The sequence below is a fragment of the Tachypleus tridentatus genome, chromosome 9, assembly GCF_004210375.1.
Source record: "Tachypleus tridentatus isolate NWPU-2018 chromosome 9, ASM421037v1, whole genome shotgun sequence".
NCBI classification, from domain to species: Eukaryota; Metazoa; Arthropoda; class Merostomata; order Xiphosura; family Limulidae; genus Tachypleus; species Tachypleus tridentatus.
The window spans coordinates 157,074,564-157,093,525 of NC_134833.1; the positions used below are offsets into that span (position 1 = coordinate 157,074,564).

Consider the following 18,962-nt stretch of genomic DNA (forward strand, 5'->3'; position numbering starts at 1 on the left):
TAAAGTTCCATTGGAATAGTACATATCAGAACTACATTTTGACAATGTTTGGTATTTTACAGGTAACATGGTGTAAATAAACACTGATAATTTCTGGGAAGGGTATGTAACAGCAATAAATATTTATACATTCACTCAGTTCATAAAAGTGTGTTCAGACTGGGGTTTTAGAACATCAAATTTTGTCTGTATAGCTCGGGTTAAGCACAAAGTTAAACACTGGGATCTGTGCTCTTCCCACTGCAGGTATCAAATCCAAATTTTAGCACTGAGGGGCAAATCTGAGTATATTCCTTGTATATCATTTTCTTATGCTAAAAGTAGATTCCTCAAAGATATTTACCTCCCATTATTCAAATAGCATTTCTCAATCTTTCATTGTCCTCTCATGCACAAAATTTTTTTTTCTTGCTCAACACACTAGCCTTTAAACCCTAACAGTTCATGATGTTAATTTAGCATGCAACAACCCTTCACTGATGGGAGCATAACACAGCAGCTCCCTCTGTACTACTTTGTGTGTACCTCATTTTCAAGTTTAGGCAAACAAGAAACAAAAAAATACCAGAAGTTGGGAAGAAGAGTGTAAAATCATATACCACTGTCAGGAACTGATAGAAAACTTTCAGTACAATACATGCAACCAATCACACAAACAGCTTGAATCCCATGCAAAGTAGGTAGATAGACCAGTGTAACACAAAAGTAAGAGACGTGCCCTACACAAAGCAACTGTAGGAAACCAAACAGGTATGTTCAGTAACTGGACAAAAGCACACACAAAGGGGACTGCACCTTCTCTGGAACAGGTATGTTCTTTGCCCTTGGAAAAGTGAGGTGTCATGAAATGGATGGAATCAAGGACCAGACTTGTAAAGGGTGCATGGTTTCTCCCCAACTCTAACCATACAGACAAGGTTTCACATCCCCTCCTTATTATCATGAGGTAGAAGACAGCACGTAACCACCAAACAGAGTATATGCATTGTAAAATGGCTTGGGCTTGCAGAACATGAATAACTTACATAGCAATCCCAACTGCAAATAAACAGAGTGTTGTATTGTATTCTCAAGATGGCTGATATGGGTATTAGCACTTTAATTAAGTACAGAACATGTTAGGTCGTCTTCAGGTTAACAAAGACAGTTGACAGTTACCAAAGAGCTGTTATATTACAAACAACTGGAATTACAATGAAGATGTATACAAATGAGAAACTCTGAACAAACTTTCAAATCAGCTGTAGGAGTCAGGAAGCACAGCAAGTTAAATCCAGAATTATAGGGTCACATCTTAGCTTCAACTGTAAGAACAGGGATTCATCTTGTACTCTGTATTACAAGCAGGAAAAGAATGAGTCCAGCTCAACTGTGAGAACAGGGATTCATCCTATACTCTGTATTATAATCAGGAAAAGAATGAGTCCAGCTCATCTGTAAGAACAGGGATTCATCCTGTACTTCGTATTACAAGCAGGAAAAGAATGAGTCCAGCTCATCTGTAAGAACAGGGATTCATCCTGTACTCCGTATTACAAGCATGAAAAGAATGAGTCCAAGTCAACTGCAAGAGAGGGGAAGAAACTGTATTCATCTGCAATTACAGGTAGGATTTAAAATAGATGATCAACAGTGGAAACAAACAAAATGTGTCCTACAATCAGTCACACAAAGGTGACCACAAAATCCTGTTTTGAAAAGCAGACTGCTCATGATTTATTCAAAGGAGTGGCAGGAACAGGCAGCAATCCTCTTCTGCTTTACTCATGATAGTCCATGATTTACAGTCCTCCAAATATTAAACAGAATATTACACATAGAAAAAATATGTATCATTAGGTAACTTGCTTGTGATTTTATAGAACACCCCATCTCAACAGTTTGCAATATAACCATAAAGGTATCTGATGTAGGTTTAGAGGAAGACAAAATTGGCCAAGCAACACTTGCCAATGAGCAGGATCTAAGTAGTCACTGAAGAAAAACAAAGCCCTTGTAACAAGACAGAAGAGAAAAAGACACCAAGATGAGAAACAAGCTGGTGCATGTAGAACCATTACTGTAGGTAGATGATATCCACAACCAGCTAGTACATGTAATGAGTGATAAAGGTGTGGGTAGTTGGCCACATTTCAACTGAAAATGAGCTGCTAGAGACATGGTGACAAGATAAATCTTTTGAGATGAAATATGATAAAGAAGATACCAAGAAGAGAAAAAATAATCCAGCTTAATAAGCAAACAAATCCAACTTGTAAGACAGAAGAAGGAGGAATCATGTGACACAGAAAGATTTCAAGAAGTAAAGGAATGGGAACATGAACAACAAAAAGAAACTGTACAAGTTACATAGCACAACAGAGCCCACACAGGACAGATGGCAATGTGAACTCAACTGAAAAAAAAAAAAAAAAAAGGAAATGGAAAGGATAGAGAAGGGAGTGCAGACAGAGTCATTCTGTCAGGCAGTAGAGGGAACCAAGGATAAGCTGGTTAGATGGAACCAACTAGAGAAATTAACATGGAGAGGTTTGGATAAAAGAGATAAGTTAGGGGTGCAGATTTAAAGAGGGAAGACATAAATATGAAGACTCCTCTATTCCACACAAAAAGCATTCAAATATAAAGCCAGAGACCAAAAATATAGCTGGTGGTAACCCAGATGGGTGGCAAATACGTTCATATGTTGAGTGCCCAGACAAGAGCAAAACTGGAGAACTGATGGAATACTCCATGGGTATAGCATTGTGTAGATGCAATAATAGATCCAAAACAGGAATCAAAATACTGAGAAAAAGGCAAGCCAAACATTATCTGGTGAAAGTGGAACCAGCAACATCCTGAGTATCAAGATATGCACTTCAATCTACAAGAGAATCATCTGTGAAAGTCAGACGACCTGAGAAGGAGATAGAAGAGAACACCTGCAACAATATTGACTTGGTCTCAACATCAGGCAATACTGATTAAAAGTAAAGAATAATATACAATTAGGTGATCCAAAGGATCTGAGCACAGAAGCCATCATCAACCATCTCAAGTGAAGAACACCCACAGAAGGCAGCAGATGCAAGTGCTACAGAGGGGAGATATGAGTTACCAAAAAAGTTGATTTCCTTTAAAACTAAAAGATGATAGGAACTTGATGACCAACTGCTCCATATCCCAAAAACTTACTGGAAGAGAATGTGTTTAACTGATGTTTGGAAGTAAAAAATGTTCCAAGTGAACCAAAATTTGGGTAAGGAAAAAAAGAAACTTCTTCCTACTGAAAAGCCAACCAACACTGTTTGTTTCCTCTAGAAGCAAATTATAGTAGTCTGAATATGCCAAACAAAGAGAAGAAAGAATCCATCCATCCTAAGAAAGATGATCATATGACCCATACTTGTAGATGGACACACTAAAACAGGAAAAGAAGACAAGAGAAACCCAAATGGAAGAGCCCATAACTGGAAAACACCCTCACCTTTTCATGTATGACCAAAAGAAAATGAGAATGGATACATCTACTATATTAAATTTGGATACCTACAGACATAAATTAAAAACCCAACTATGGAACAGAAACAGCCCCCTAATGAAATAAAGAGTATCCACAAATTAAAGAAGACAGTAGGAGTCAATGATGAGCCTCAATACCTCAACTAAAAAGGGACAACTAGAAGTTTAGATGAAAAACCTGGCTGAATTGGATATACCTGTGTCATAGCACCCTATAAAAGATCTTCCAAAACTATAAAATGAAATGGTGAACAATAATGGAGGAGGTAGTGACAGGAAGAGAAAAGGTAGACTCTTTAAAACCCATAGAACACATGGAATGGAAGACAAGATCTTCCAACAGTTGACAAAACTGATAAATTTGGTAGCTACAAAATCTGCTCTCACTGTGTAGCAACCTATATTCGGTGTCAACTTCCATGAAGAACATGAAAAAAAGGAGAGAATGTTGAGATGCCAGAAAAAAAATGAAAGGAAGCACAGAGGCCATCTGAATATGGAAATAAGTGAGACAGGCTCTCCAAACAGCATCATGCAAAAAACTGAGCCAGTCCAAAATCCTGAAGGGAAGATGTGGGGAGAAAACCCCAAAAGCAGAGCAACTCTCCCCAAGAAGATTTTGGTTGGTTTGTTTCGAATTTTGTGCAAAGCTACACAAGGGCTATCTGTGCTAGCCCTCCCTAATTTAGCAGTGTAAGACTAGAGGGAAGGCAGCTAGTCCTCACTATCCACTGCTACTCTTGGGCTACTCTTTTACCAATGAATAGTGGGATTGACCGTCACATTATAAATGCCCCCACAGCTGAAAGGGCGAGCATGTTTGGTGTGACAGGGATTCGACCCCGAGACCCTTGGATTACGAGTCAAGAGCCTTAACACCTAGCCATACTGGGCCCCCCAAGAAGACCCATCATCAAATTAGCCATGATAGCAGGGAAAGATTGATGAGAATAGTCATGCCCTGAAAAGTTAAAGCATGTATTAAAAAATTCTAAGAAGTGGGAGAAACATGAGCATAGAACTCAACAGAGAGAGAGAGAGGAAACCAATGTACAAGAACTAGCAATACAATTTTAACATTATCATACAAAAACACACCGTTGTACTCTTAAAATTGCTAAAATATATGTAAAATTAGTATAATGACAATATAATAATATAAGTATGAATTTACTGTTAGCTACAAATAACTATCAATGATATGGTTTGTCTAGGGATCAAAATGTAGAATATGTGAGGAAAAACAAGTTTATAGTATCAAAAATTTAGGAAATGCAGGCCAAGCAAAGCTAAGCCCTACAAATGGTAGGTAAATGAACTTAACCTGTCAGTGGTGTATCACTGCAAAAAAGCCTGACACTTACCAAGAGAAGGATTACAAGTCACGTATTTAACCAAAACAAAAACATTTTATAGACTTAATAATGAATTATATGTGACTAGTATTAATGAAATGTAACTTGCAGACCATCTAAACATCTAGTTGACAAAATACCTGTGAATATTTAACTTACAAAGCATCAAAATACACTTAGTTAACAAAGAACTTACAAATAACAAATGTACAAACCGTTTACCTGAGAAAACAAAACACTAATACCTGACTTACACATCATTGGAAAGTATATAGAGAACAAGGCACTTATGAATAACAAACTTACCAAACTCTTGATACTAATTATATGAAATATCTAATGTTTTTATTTGTAAAGAAACACAAAGCCAACAAAGGGTATCTATATCTAACCTACACCTATCAGAGACATCATAACTAGTTTTGTTGTACACAATTCTAACTAAACCAATGGGAGTGCTGGAAGTAACAGAAAGAATAGAGGAGAAGCCCAAACCTCCACCAAACTGCACAACATGATAGCATAGCACGTTTGCCCAAACCTCCACCAAACTTCACAACATGGTAGCATAGCACGTTTGCCCAAACCTCCACCAAACTTCACAACATGGTAGCATAGCACGTTTGCCCAAACCTCCACCAAACTTCACAACATGGTAGCATAGCACGTTTGCCCAAACCTCCACCAAACTGCACAACATGATAGCATAGCACGTTTGCCCAAACCTCCACCAAACTGCACAACATGGTAGCATAGCACGTTTGGAGCAGCTAAAAAAATAGATAAATCAACCTTGTTTCAAACATTCAGAACAACTTGAAGATGTTTTGACTGTCATGGAAAAAGTAAACACCCAATAAATCAAAACATGCATCCCATGTGCAGAGAATGTTGATCTTGAGGCATGGGTGAGAAAATTTTAAGTGTCCCCAAAAACAGCAGTGTTGGTAATCACAAGAAATTGCAAATGTAAAAAACACAATAATGAGTGGGAAAGAGATAATTAAAATCCATGAAGCAATATGATGGAAGAAAAGATCAAAGCATATACAATAACAAAAAAACTGTGCTGAGTCAGTTTAGAAAGAAACTGAAGTTAAGCCAAAAACACATCTGACTTGTACAGTGTGACAACTGACAAAGTGAGGCATGCATAAAGTAATAGAAAGAAAGCCAATGGCTCTAAAAGAATGTGTTAATAGATGGTTGTTGCACGTTCTAATAAGAAAAGTATTTTTCTTCCAATGTATGTATCATATTGGAGTTATAAATATTGGGAGACATAAGAATATGAATCATCCTGGAGTACCATGACCGTCCAAAAGTAAGCAATATGTTATTTCTTGTAACAAGTGAAAACCTATGAACACAAAACTTACCGAAGATAACCATCTGCATATATCCCAGGCAACAACATGCAAAATAATTGAGAAGGAACTCCATCTGGAAAAGCAATAAAAGTAACATAAAAGTAAAAGTAGCAAGTCGCTTTCATGCATTTCTGTGAGACAGGACTGTTGAAACAGGCATTCTAGACAACCATTGTTTCCACATACTAGATGGAAGATGGAAAGCAAGCAGGGAGTGGTAGCATCCTTTGGGCATGAAAGCTTTATAATGGAAACCACAGTTCAGGACTAATGCCAAGATGTGCAGCTGTGAGATAGAAGATGACCAGATGTAGTGAAATGATATGTAACAACATGATTAGACTTCAAAATCTTTTTAATGTAAAATACTAAACCTCTGTAATAGATTAGTTAAAAACTTTTAACAACTTTTTCATTTCTTATGAGCCTATTGAGTATTTATGAGTATTTATCCTAATTACCTTTTGAAAATGATGGCTTGGGTGGTAAAACACCTTCATGGTGTGTTTCCTCATGTAACTTATCATAACAACTGGTTGTGGCTGCAATGCTTTCCTTGGGAACCTGCAACTCTAGCTGATGAATTCTTTGTTCTACAAAAGTGGACAAGATATATGGTACTATAAATATCCTGTTTCAGGTCTATCTATATTAACAATATTAATAAAAGAAATCATCTTACAATGTGGGTACTTTTTTCATGTATGATATTCAATGAGGTAATGAGACTTACATTATTGTAATAATATGATAAAGATACTTATGTTAATTTAATACTAGTGTAACAAGATGATTTACATTAATATAATAATAAGACATCAGAGTAATGATGAAATAAACATTAGTGTAACAATAAGGATTATGCTGATGCAATAATGAAACTAATACCACTGTAATAATAAAACTTGCATCAGTGTTACTAGCAGAAACACCGCTCTACATGCAGATGTTTGTACAAGTAATTACTAATCAAGGTACTCATACCTAATTCTAAAAAAACTGTAAAAAATGTTCAAAAAAGTATATTTTGGGGAAGTACTGCACGGGAAAAGCACTTGGATTGTGCCTTTAGTTGTACACAACTTTCACCTTCTGATTTTGAAGCTCTCCGATCACGCTGACGTTGAGACATTTTTCTGAGCCTTGCAAGTCTTTGCTCCTCCGATTCTCTAGCTCTCCGATGACGTTGATTTTGAGACATCTTTCTCAGCCTCTCCAACCTTCGCTCTTCTGATTCTGCAGCTCTCCGATAACGTTCATTTTGAGACATCCTCCACAACCTCTCCAGTCTTTGCTCTTCTGATTCTGTAGCTCTCCGAGTTCGTTCGTTCTGAGACATCTTCCTCAGCCTCTCAAGTCTTTGCTCTTCTGATTCTGCAGCTCTTTTCATCTTCACATATTGTGACATTTTTCTCAGCCTGTCTTCTCTCTGCTCGAGAGATTCCCGAGTCCGACGTTCCTTTTCCCGTCTCGCTCTTGCTCTCCTTCTGTCATCATCGTCTTTATATTTTTTTGGTCTTCCCATCTTGAAAGGCTTTCATTGGATCCTCTTCTTAAAAGTTTAAAACACATCCTAAGAATACAGAAAAGCCTTTAAACAATCAACATTTCATCTCTGCATCAATATTATCAACATGTTGATGTTTAAAGACTTTTCTATAGTTTTGGTTACATACATAAATACTGACATACATGCTACATTTGTTACAGTAAGATTATATCTGTTTAATGATAAGACTTACATTAGAGTATTAATATTAGTGTAATAAAGACTTACGTTAAAGTAATAAAAGAGACTTATTTTTGAGTAACAATAAAACTTACATTAGTGTAATAATAAAGTTGAAACACTGATGTAAAAATGAGATATTAGCATAATAATCATACTTCTATATGTATAATAATGAAATTTACTTTATAGTAATAACAAGTACCACTGCATATTGTTACAACTGCATTTTATTTGTGGTACTACATTACAAGACTTTTTTGAATACACTAGTATATTATATACAATAATATGTGTGTACATGTCTACACACACTTCCATGCCATTCTTAACATCTATTTTAAATACACTTACCAAGAAATTGAATAGCCACAATGTTATAGGTAACAGCTTCTGAAATTTCTTTCAAATCTGTAAAACCAAAGACACTTCATTGAATATACAGATCTGAGTTGGTTCTGTCATAAAAATTAATAGATATTTCTTTCATCAATCATATTTTTCAAAACTCACATTTATGTATAATATAATTAAAACAAACAAAATAATGACAGAGAAAAATAACCCCAACTCTTCTGACTAAAATGATACTTCTAATAAAATCCAAATATACATTTTTCTCTGCAGTTGAAATTTAGCCATAATATTACGTAAGCATTTACTCTGATTTAAGAAATTAATCAACTCATTTGTACAGTAAGTTACAGGTGAACACAAAAAACAACAACTCTGAAACCATTAACACAAAATTCCTTTCATATGGTTTTTACTAAAATAATTTCCCTGTTTAAATGTAGTACTGGAAACAACTGTGAAAAACAGTCTAATTTTGTGGACATTTTTATGATTCTGCTAAAGATGTTTACTCAGAAATAAGAGTTTGTAGACCAATCACTTGTTAGAAGGAGTGACTAGTTCCTGAAAAAATAACATACTTCTCATATTTGTATTGGTTGTTTTTAATGGTGGAAGGTAGTTTGTATTGTTTAATCTAGTTACTGATCTTTTGTAGTATTCTTCAACCCTAAAGAGTACTTGCACACTGTAGTAGTTTAAACCAAAGTTTCATAGAATACAAACAGTCTTATTTCATTTTGACTGTTATTCATTACATCTGCAAATATTGGAAATCTCCATTATCTGTCAGAGATAATTATAATTTACCTGTTGCAATCTAATAAAAATAATTCCAACTCACTGTCAAGGTTAAATATTATACAACCCTTTCACTACAGGCTCGGTATAATACACACAAGTTTGTCTACTCATTTGCACATGTTAAGTATTTGCAATACAACATTTGATACAGCATGTGTATCTTCACAAAATTTGGTAGACTTTTAGTAAAGATTACAAGTAATTTGTAAACAAAAAATCAGAACTTTTAATGAAATAATTTAACTAAAGATCTGTTTATCAAAACAGTTTTTTTTTCATTACTACTCTAAGTGTGAAGTGATTTCATGTTATGATTAAGAAACTATTCTTCTTCCCAGAAATCTCAAATATGATTTGCATAATCTCTAAAACCTCCTAAATACACCTCTATAAAGGCTAAATCTTAGTTACCTGTTCTTATCTGATATACATAATTTCCATTCTCAGTCAAGGCTAAATATTAGTTACCTGTTCTTATCTGAAATAGATAATTCCCACTCTCTATTAAGGCTAAATGTTAGTTACATGTAGTTATCCGAGATGACAATTTCCACTCTCAGTAAAGACAAAATGTTAGTTACATGTTGTTATCTGTAATAGATAACTTCCACTCTCTATAAAGGTTAAATGTTAGTTAACTGTTATTACCTGAGATAATAATATACACTCTCAGTCAAGGCTAAATGTTAGTTATGCTTTATTATCTGAGATTCATAATTTCCACTCTCTATCAAGACTAAGTGTTAGTTACCTGTTGTTATCTGAGAGAGAACTTCTCCATGTTTCCCAAGAAGATTGGTACTGACTTTCAGTCCATGAAGGAGTTTCTTATGTTGAGTTAAGAAAGCTGCTGTTTTTAATAAATCTACAATAAGAAAAAAAAAATCCATCTAATAACAAAAATTAAAAGTTACACAATACTGCAACGAAACTCAATCTTCATTTGTCAGGTGAGAAAACCATTATTTTTTTAGAAAGGTTTAACAATATTACCAGCAAAATGTTTCACTAGCCTTGATAATGACATTCGCTGATGGATTCCTATTTTGTATTGAACTGAGAACAGTGAAAACTATTACTTCATGTGCAGTGTTAACTAAAAAACATATATACATATACCCAAGTCAAACGTCAGCTGGTTAGTCAGTTGGTCACAACTCATTTCCTAACTTTCAGCACTTTTTCTGCTATATAATTGGCTGTAAAAAAGAGGGAATTCTCAGAACTATATCACTAAAGGTATTATGTATGACATCACATCAATATGATGTCAGGCTAGGTACCTTCCAAATAGGAAAGCTTGGAAGTCTCCCATGATCAAAAACCACAGAAGTACATTTGCACCCTATCAATGCCTGTGAAGAAAAACAAGGAAGAGATTAGTTCATATCTACACTATGGAATTACTACAATACAAAACAAAAACCTTTGTTAAAACAGACTGAAGATACAAATTATTTGTAACAATGAGGACAACATTTCCTCATAAGAAAAAGAGATATGTATGCAATCACATGGTCATTGAATGTTTTAATTCTTTATTCAAAAACTCTAATATGTAACGTGTATCCAGTAGAAATACGTATCACATACTTGGGAAAGTAAATTTTATATTTATATTGTGTACTGCCAGTTTTATATAGAATAGTTTTTTGTTTCCACTGGTTTTTCTTTATTGCTGACAGGCTGTTAATATAAAGAACTAACATGATACATTGTTTCTTCAACTCAGGCACTCAACTTGTAATCTGAGGGTCACGGGTTCAAATCCCCCTCACACCAAACATGCTCGCCCTTTCGGCCTGGGGGGTTATAATGTTACAGTCAATTCCACTATTCATTGGTAAAAGAGTAGCCCAAGAGTTGGCAGTTGGTGGTGATCACTAGTTGCCTTCCATATAATCTTACATTGCTAAATTAGGGATGGCTAGCACAGACAACCCTTGTGTAGCTTTGGGCAAAATTAAAAAACAAACAAACATTCTTTAACTCAGTTAAATTATTTATTAGTTTTTAATAAATAATGTACTTTGACATGAGTCATGTAATGGGTCTATTTAAAACTCTTTATAATGATTTTATCTAACAAAGCAGCCACTAATAACAGCTTAGATAATTTTCTTTAAAATAAGATAACATTTAAAACTCAGGCTGATGACATTAACAAGCCAAAGCCAAAAAGTAATGCTAAATCCAATATCTTTACATTACATTTTGACAAAATGGAACTAAATCTAAGTGAAATCGGTTTTTTTTTTGCTTTGATTCCAGTCAAAATTCAGTGAAGTACAAAATAAAAGTATTGTTATTCTCACCTTCAAAGTCAGTTTCTTCTGCTGATTGCTCTTCTTGCTGAAAGGTGTTGGTTAAAGGATCCATCACACTCTGTTTATTAGTTCACCATGCTGACCCACTACTTCCGTGAAAGAAGAAACCAAACATGTAGAAAACTAATTAATAAATCCACATATTACTATTACGTGTACTTGTGGATGTATATACCCATGTCTGTCATACTAATTTTGCAGCAGAATGTAAACATTATTACTGGAAGTATTCCTATAATTAAAGATAATTAGGTATTTCCATAAATAACTATTAAAATTGTGACTATGTTTTACACATTTGAGCTTCAGAATATTAACATGGCTTATGACATTATTATTTTTGACTGGTTTAGACTTGTATCCTTATGTTGAATCTATAAATGTGAGATATTACACTGGGCAACAACAAAAAAAGAAAGATTTTCTTTTGCTACTAGAAGAAATATGAGTAATTTGACAATGTTTGTTCTAAACATCACATTGAAAATCACTAATCACATTTAGATTTTAAGCCATGATAGATATTTAAAATATTCTCATATATCATGGAGATAACTCTTTCTTTAATAACTTTATTTATTCACTAAAAATTGCACTTCATAATGCATGACCTGCATACTTTGATAACTTTCTTTTATGTTCACAGCATGAGCAATAGGAGTCTATAGCTTAATGTTCCCATTGTGCCAAAGTACAGTTTTCAAACTGACTAGACAAGTCAATAAAAAGTCTCCATTCTTGCCGATGTGCAAAACCTAATTCTTCCATTAATGCATCAACATTTGTCCATAAACATAGTATCTTACATACTGTAGTAAGAAACAAGACAGGTGTTCTTGCACAATCAGATGAGGCAGTCTGTGTTGATGAGCCACAGGAACAGAATAACTAGTTGAAGATGATTTGTTATCTTTTCTCGAGGATATAGTTTCTGTTTACCAATTTGCTGGTAGATGTAACACTGAAAGACAATCCTCATGAGGTACTGGTTTCATTACAGGTACAATATCTGGTTATTTAATGTATTGCTTAGTTTTGTCTGAACATTAGGAAACATTAATTATGTTCACATGTTACCATGACAACTGCAAATAACATACTTGTTCTCTTCTTATTCAGCTGTGTAAAACCACATGTGGAACTAAGTTCTTTTCATGGTCACCAATTTTACACCCAAAATACTGGTAGTAATATACCTTTATCACGTGTGTAATGTTTTTCCTCCATGAAACTGTAATGTATTTTCTACAAGTGCAGCAGAAACTGCTCAGGTGATTTTTACACTTAACCTGAACTGGAGGCATCCAGCATTTCAAATGATTTTCTGAAATATATAAACGAATTTCTGTTTATAGAACAAGAGTTTAAAATAGTAGAAGAAAAAAAAGTTTCCAGAATGTGATTATATTGCAAGTATGATGCAAGGAACAAGTTGAACTTTCTTTGGGCTGTACGTGTAATGCAAGGAAGAAGTTGAACTTCCTTTGGACTGTGTGTGTAATGCAAGGAACAAGTTGAACTTTCTTTGGGCTGTACGTGTAATGCAAGGAACAAGTTGAACTTCTTTTGGACTGTGCGTGTAATGCAAGGAACAAGTTGAACTTTCTTTGACTGTGCGTAATGCAAGGAACAAGTTGAACTTCCTTTGACTGTGCGTAATGCAAGGAACAAGTTGAACTTTCTTTGGACTGTGTGTATAATGCAAGGAACAAGTTGAACTTCCTTTGGACTGTGCGTGTAATGCAAGGAACAAGTTGAACTTTCTTTGGACTGTGTGTGTAATGCAAGGAACAAGTTGAACTTCCTTTGGACTGTGCGTAATGCAAGGAACAAGTTGAACTTCCTTTGGGCTGTGCGTGTAATGCAAGGAACAAGTTGAACTTTCTTTGGACTGTGCGTGTAATGCAAGGAACAAGTTGAATTTCTTTGGACTGTGCGTGTAATGCAAGGAACAAGTTGAACTTCCTTTGGACTGTGCGTGTAATGCAAGGAACAAGTTGAACTTCCTTTGGACTGTGCGTGTAATGCAAGGAACAAGTTGAACTTTCTTTTGACTGTGCGTGTAATGCAAGGAACAAGTTGAACTTTCTTTGGACTGTGTGTGTAATGCAAGGAACAAGTTGAACTTCCTTTGGACTGTGCGTGTAATGCAAGGAACAAGTTGAACTTTCTTTTGACTGTGCGTGTAATGCAAGGAACAAGTTGAACTTTCTTTGGACTGTGTGTGTAATGCAAGGAACAAGTTGAACTTTCTTTAAACTGTGCATGTAATGAGGTAAAGTGACTAAATGAGTGAGAGATAAGTGTCTTTCTCCACCTCTTTTATACCCAATCAAGAGACTTCTGGATCATTCTAGCAAACTGAACACATGAGGGTTTGGTGATTCCTGGGTGGAGCAGGTGAGCATGAGAATGAAGAAAATGTGGAACCATTCCCTATAATTGTATCAAAAATAAATAACACATGAACAATGTATTTAGAATTTTACATTGATATAGTCAGTGTTTGAAGTTATCAAGAATGTAGGCCTTTTTTTACCCAGTAAACTGTCAAAGTAATCTTAATGTGACAGCATGAAGTAATTGTACTAAGTTGATTGCATGGTGTTTTATACAGTGCAGACAAAATAGAGATATTACAATAACTCAAAACCTAGAGGTGATGGACAAATTCTGACTATGTTTCTGAAATCAACACCATCAAATTATCCTGAATCATTTTTCTCCAGTGGCAAAAGTTTAGTTGTCCAGTGTTAGTAGAGATTGTAAATCTTCATTCAGAATTATTATTAGAGCCAAGTTAATAAGCTTTATTTCATATGTAGACATAGCAGACTAAGTTTCAAAACTCAATGAAGTTTAACATACAATTGATTATATTAGAGCAGTTTAATCATTGTAACACACATGAAGTTTTGAAAATTTTATTATGTAACTTGAACAAACACTTTTACAATATTTCAACTCTTAATTTCTCCAACAAATTACAAAGTTTCATGCTTTAGTAACTTATCTGTAAAAAAATTGAAGATAGTTTCCAATAGGAATAAAATATAACTCTAATATTTCACATGATGATACAAGGTGAACCTGGTGACATACAGCAAATAAAATAAACAAGTTATACCCAGTATACAACTGATAAAACTTGTTGTGAAGAGTAGTTTCATCATGTTTTTATAACAGTATAATGAGATGAAAGCACTAGAGTGAAAGTGTTCTAGTTAACTATGCATGTATCCTTTTTAACCCATTTTTACACAGTTGTACAAACCATTACCAGTTCTACATTTTCAATGTTAACACCACAAAACTATACACTTTGAGATATTTATAACAGTATATTTAAGTATGTGTTATAATTATTAATAAAAAAGTTAATATATTCTTACTGTTTTAGTCTGTAACAGTTAAATCTTACTGCATTTATAACATCAATATTTTTACATCTTGTTACTAAGTATAAAAAACGAAAATAATTTACAAGTGATAATAAAGGCATAAGTTTATCAAATAAAACTTAAAAGTATGCCAATTTTCAAATGGCATAAAAATTAACAAAACATTACGTGAACTAGGGTTACTATGATGTTAAGCTTAAATTTACATTTTTGTATATTAAAAAGTCTATATCATTAAAACATACAAATTTTGGAAGTATATATCCATAATTTTCTCAGATCAATGGTAATGTTAATAACCACTGCTTAACCGATTAAAAAAGTAAGATTCCTTTTGCGAGGATTAACGTTAGTTTCTTTCGTTCTTTGACATGTTTACAGTCTCCTAGCGGTAGTGATGGCGATGTAAACTGTAGGTATATGTTCAATACATTCATATTATAGGTGAGTGTATATATATACACACAAACTCAAAAATTAAGCACGCGTTACTACGTAACACGCTTGTTATAAATCAACTTTTCATGAATTAAAATGTGAATTCCTCTATGAAATAGCTGATATACTGTTATTATATAACAAACATTTAAAATTAACTCAAAACATGGCCGACATTTTACATTCATTGAGTAACACTAGAATACTTGCAGATTGATCTAAACTTAGTTATCGCTCGATACGTTTCATTAAGATTAAAGTAACTACAAGTGCTTAAATGTCATATATAATATTAAAATTATTTAATATATGCAGTACAGTAAATAAAATAATTTGTAAAAATTCATTCCCATGTTTTATAATTCATCTGTATATTTTATTCTAACGCCATTTCCCACATAATTTAAAGCCACAAGACCAAGTGTAAAGGCGCCATCTAGAAGTCACATGACCACATAATAAGGGAGTCAGAGATTAGATGCGAGATGACGTCAGTTTGCTTCTGTTTATCAATTTTCGAAGCGCCAGTTAGAACTGGAAAAAAACAAACAAACAACGTACCCTAAGGCTTTCAGAAGATTGTTCGTTACCCTGTATACTCTGCGAAATACGTCGGTATTAGTTGTCTCTTAGCACAGTTTTGAAACAGTCTTTTCACCTAAACAACACACCCAAACTCTAACACTTACATATAGAGGGCGTAATGTGCAATTTGGAACAGAATTTAGCGACCTCTTCGGAGGTATTGTTAATCAATGTAATGAATAAAGAAGATATACTGCAAATATAGTTATATTTATTATTTCAGTATTTTAATGTGTTCCGTTGATTCTAACTTTATAGTTGAATAGCATACGTTACCAGTTTCAGAAGCTTTTGAAATATATTTTATTGATTCTTGATTACAGAACTTCTGGTTACGATTTCCAGTTATAGCAGTAGTATAAAAACCTTTTAAAAATTCTTTAATTATTATACCTTTACATAATATTCGCCAACGACTATTTGAGTAAGAAAAACTCATTAAATGTGTTTTACTGTATTCTATTATGAAATCAATTGCATCATAAAACAATACTTTTTTATTAATAGGAATAGACTAGAAATTTGGTTTTATGAATATATTTCCTGGGAGATTTATATATGTGATTTATTCAGTTAAATTATGATATTACGTAGTTTTTTGTTTGTTTTTTATTTATACACAGCAGACCTACGTAAGTTTGACGGCGAATAACGCTAAAATTCAGTGCTCGATCCCTGAAGTAGGTGAAGCGCAGACTGCCTACTGTGCAGCCTTTAAGCTAATTACAAAGAGTTGTACAAATAGTATAATATTTGATGATTTAGCTAGAAAACTGGTGTTATGTTATGGATTTCTTTATTGAGTTTTACTCAACATCTTAGATACTTTAAAATTCAAAAGAAGCACTATTTTTTTAAGTTATCGCGAGAAGCTAGTTTGTTTGTTTGTTTTTTGAATTTCGCACAAAGCTACTCGAGGGCTATCTGTGCAAGCCGTCCCTAATTTAGCAGTGTAAGACTAGATGGAAGGCAATTAGTCATCACCACCCACCGCCAACTCTTGGGCTACTCTTTTACCAACGAATAGTGGGGTTTACCGTAACATTATAACACCCCCACGGCTGAAAGGGCGAGCATGTTTGGTGCGACGAGGATGCAAACCCGCGACCCTCAGATTACGAGTCGCACGCCTTAACACGCTTGGCCATGCCGGGCCCGCGAGAAGCTAGAAAAGATCTATTTATACATAGCTATCCCTAATTTTAAATTTACGTACTAGTGAGAAAACAACTAGTCAATAATATCCATTACCAACTCGTGGGTTACTTTTGCCTCACTAAGTAATGGAAATTGATCGTTATTCTTATAGGCACCAACAGCTTTAAATTACGGAGTGATTTTTTTTTTTTTTTTTTTGCGGCAGATAACTGGAAACACTAACCTTACAATTAACAGCACGGTATGAGCGTTAACAGCGTCTGAGATGATGATATCATAGTTCCTTGAAGTTAAAAGGGCGCTGCTAACTCAAGTAGGGGCGATATCATAGTTTGATAGCAGAAGACTTGTTACTGTGGCACATTGTGTTACTAAAGATAGTGTTTGTATAGGCCAATACTGTTACTAGGTGGACTGCGTTTTATAGGTGGGCAGTTTTACAAAAAATAAGTGGACAGTGATTGACAGGATTGTATACAGATTTCAACATACATTTAATTGCGTACGTTTTACAAAGGTGTTTTTGTACTTCCATAGGATAGTATGCTGGTTTCAACCTGTCTCATAGTATTTTTCATTTTCGGGCATTTCTTTAAAACGATAGCATTACTAACACATTTAAAGTACTGCTGAAAAGTTTTTACCATACTTAATTTTTTACATTATTAAACAAGGCAGCAAATTGCGTTTGAATGATTTAGTACACGTTTAACATACTGACTGCAATTTTTAGTTTAAGCATAATTTTACAATTAGGTCCTGAAAAGGAAACTTATTTAAAGATAACACACTTTTAATAGTTTGTCTGTAGATATACAATTACGTTCTTGACAAATTATGTCATTTCACTTAAATGTTACAGTGTTTCTATAGGCTAAAGATTATATCATAACTAAAGATAGGGCCCAGTATGGGCAGGCGGATAGATCATATTACTCATAATCTGAAGGTTGCGAGTTGGAATCTCTATCACACCAAACATGCTCGCCCTTTACCTGTATGGGCGTTAAAAATGTGATGGTCAATCCCACTATTCATTAGTAAAAGTGTAGCCCAATAGCTGGTTGTGGGTGATGATGACTATTTGCCTTCTCTCTAGTCTTTCACTACTAAATTAGGGATGGCTAGTGGAGTTAGCCATTTTGTAGTTTTGTGTAAAATAAAAACAAACAAACAAGCAAATTAAAGATAGTGTTACTTTAAGCAGACAATGTTCCATAGGAAACCTGCAGTTTCACGTTCACAAGTCAATGAGACAACTAGTACAAGATATATCTGTTTTTATTATTCATTATTTGAAAGATGTAGTTATTATAACCAATAATTTACTCTATGTACTTTTACTGTCTGAAAAGGATACTTATTTAATTCTTTATATAATTTAACATACTATTTCTTCACTTTATAAATGTATATTCACACATAACAATAGATAATGGCTTACTGTTTTAATAATAACGTTTCTATTATTTAAAATAGAAACATTTATTATTCACCACCTGGCTTTCTATTCACAAAAATTTGAGACTGCCCAACATCAAGATCAATGTTTGTTAAGAGGTTGTTACGTGATTATTCATAAAAATGAGGTGGGCCATTTCATCATATTACTGATGCATAACAGATGATGGTAAGATTAGAAAAGTATGGCCTAGCATTCACCTAAACTGACTATTGCTTTCATTGCTAGAAACCAGAAATGTTATATTTGCATCTTTCATTTAAAATGATTAGTTTTACAAATGAATATAATTACATTACATGAAATTCACGTTTCATCATAGCCCAGTATACTATCACACATGCTTGACAAAACTTCAGATATTATAAGCATCATAGTTTGTGATTTTATTGGATTAACTTTTATACAAATTATGTTCATTCCAACTCAGTATTTAAGGTTTTATATGGTTTATAAATGATAGTGAACAATCGAT

General features: G+C 34.0%; 1 protein-coding gene across 5 annotated transcripts in view; it reads right to left on the reverse strand.

Moving 5' to 3' along the window:
- Positions 1-15,995, reverse strand: part of LOC143226753 (uncharacterized) — a 36,825-nt gene extending 20,830 nt beyond the window's left edge. For 2 of the 5 annotated variants that reach the window (XM_076458121.1, XM_076458127.1), the window contains exons 1-5: positions 15,844-15,995; positions 11,432-11,529; positions 9,868-9,981; positions 8,313-8,369; positions 6,691-6,822 (exon numbers count right to left, since the gene is read on the reverse strand). The gene's annotated coding sequence lies outside the window, so the exon portion shown is untranslated. Of the gene's footprint in view, positions 1-6,690; positions 6,823-7,318; positions 7,632-8,312; positions 8,370-9,867; positions 9,982-11,431; positions 11,533-15,089; positions 15,791-15,843 lie in introns of those variants that run through there. The other 3 variants (XM_076458123.1, XM_076458124.1, XM_076458125.1) reach the window with 3 other exon arrangements.
- Positions 15,996-18,962: the final 2,967 nt, after the last annotated feature.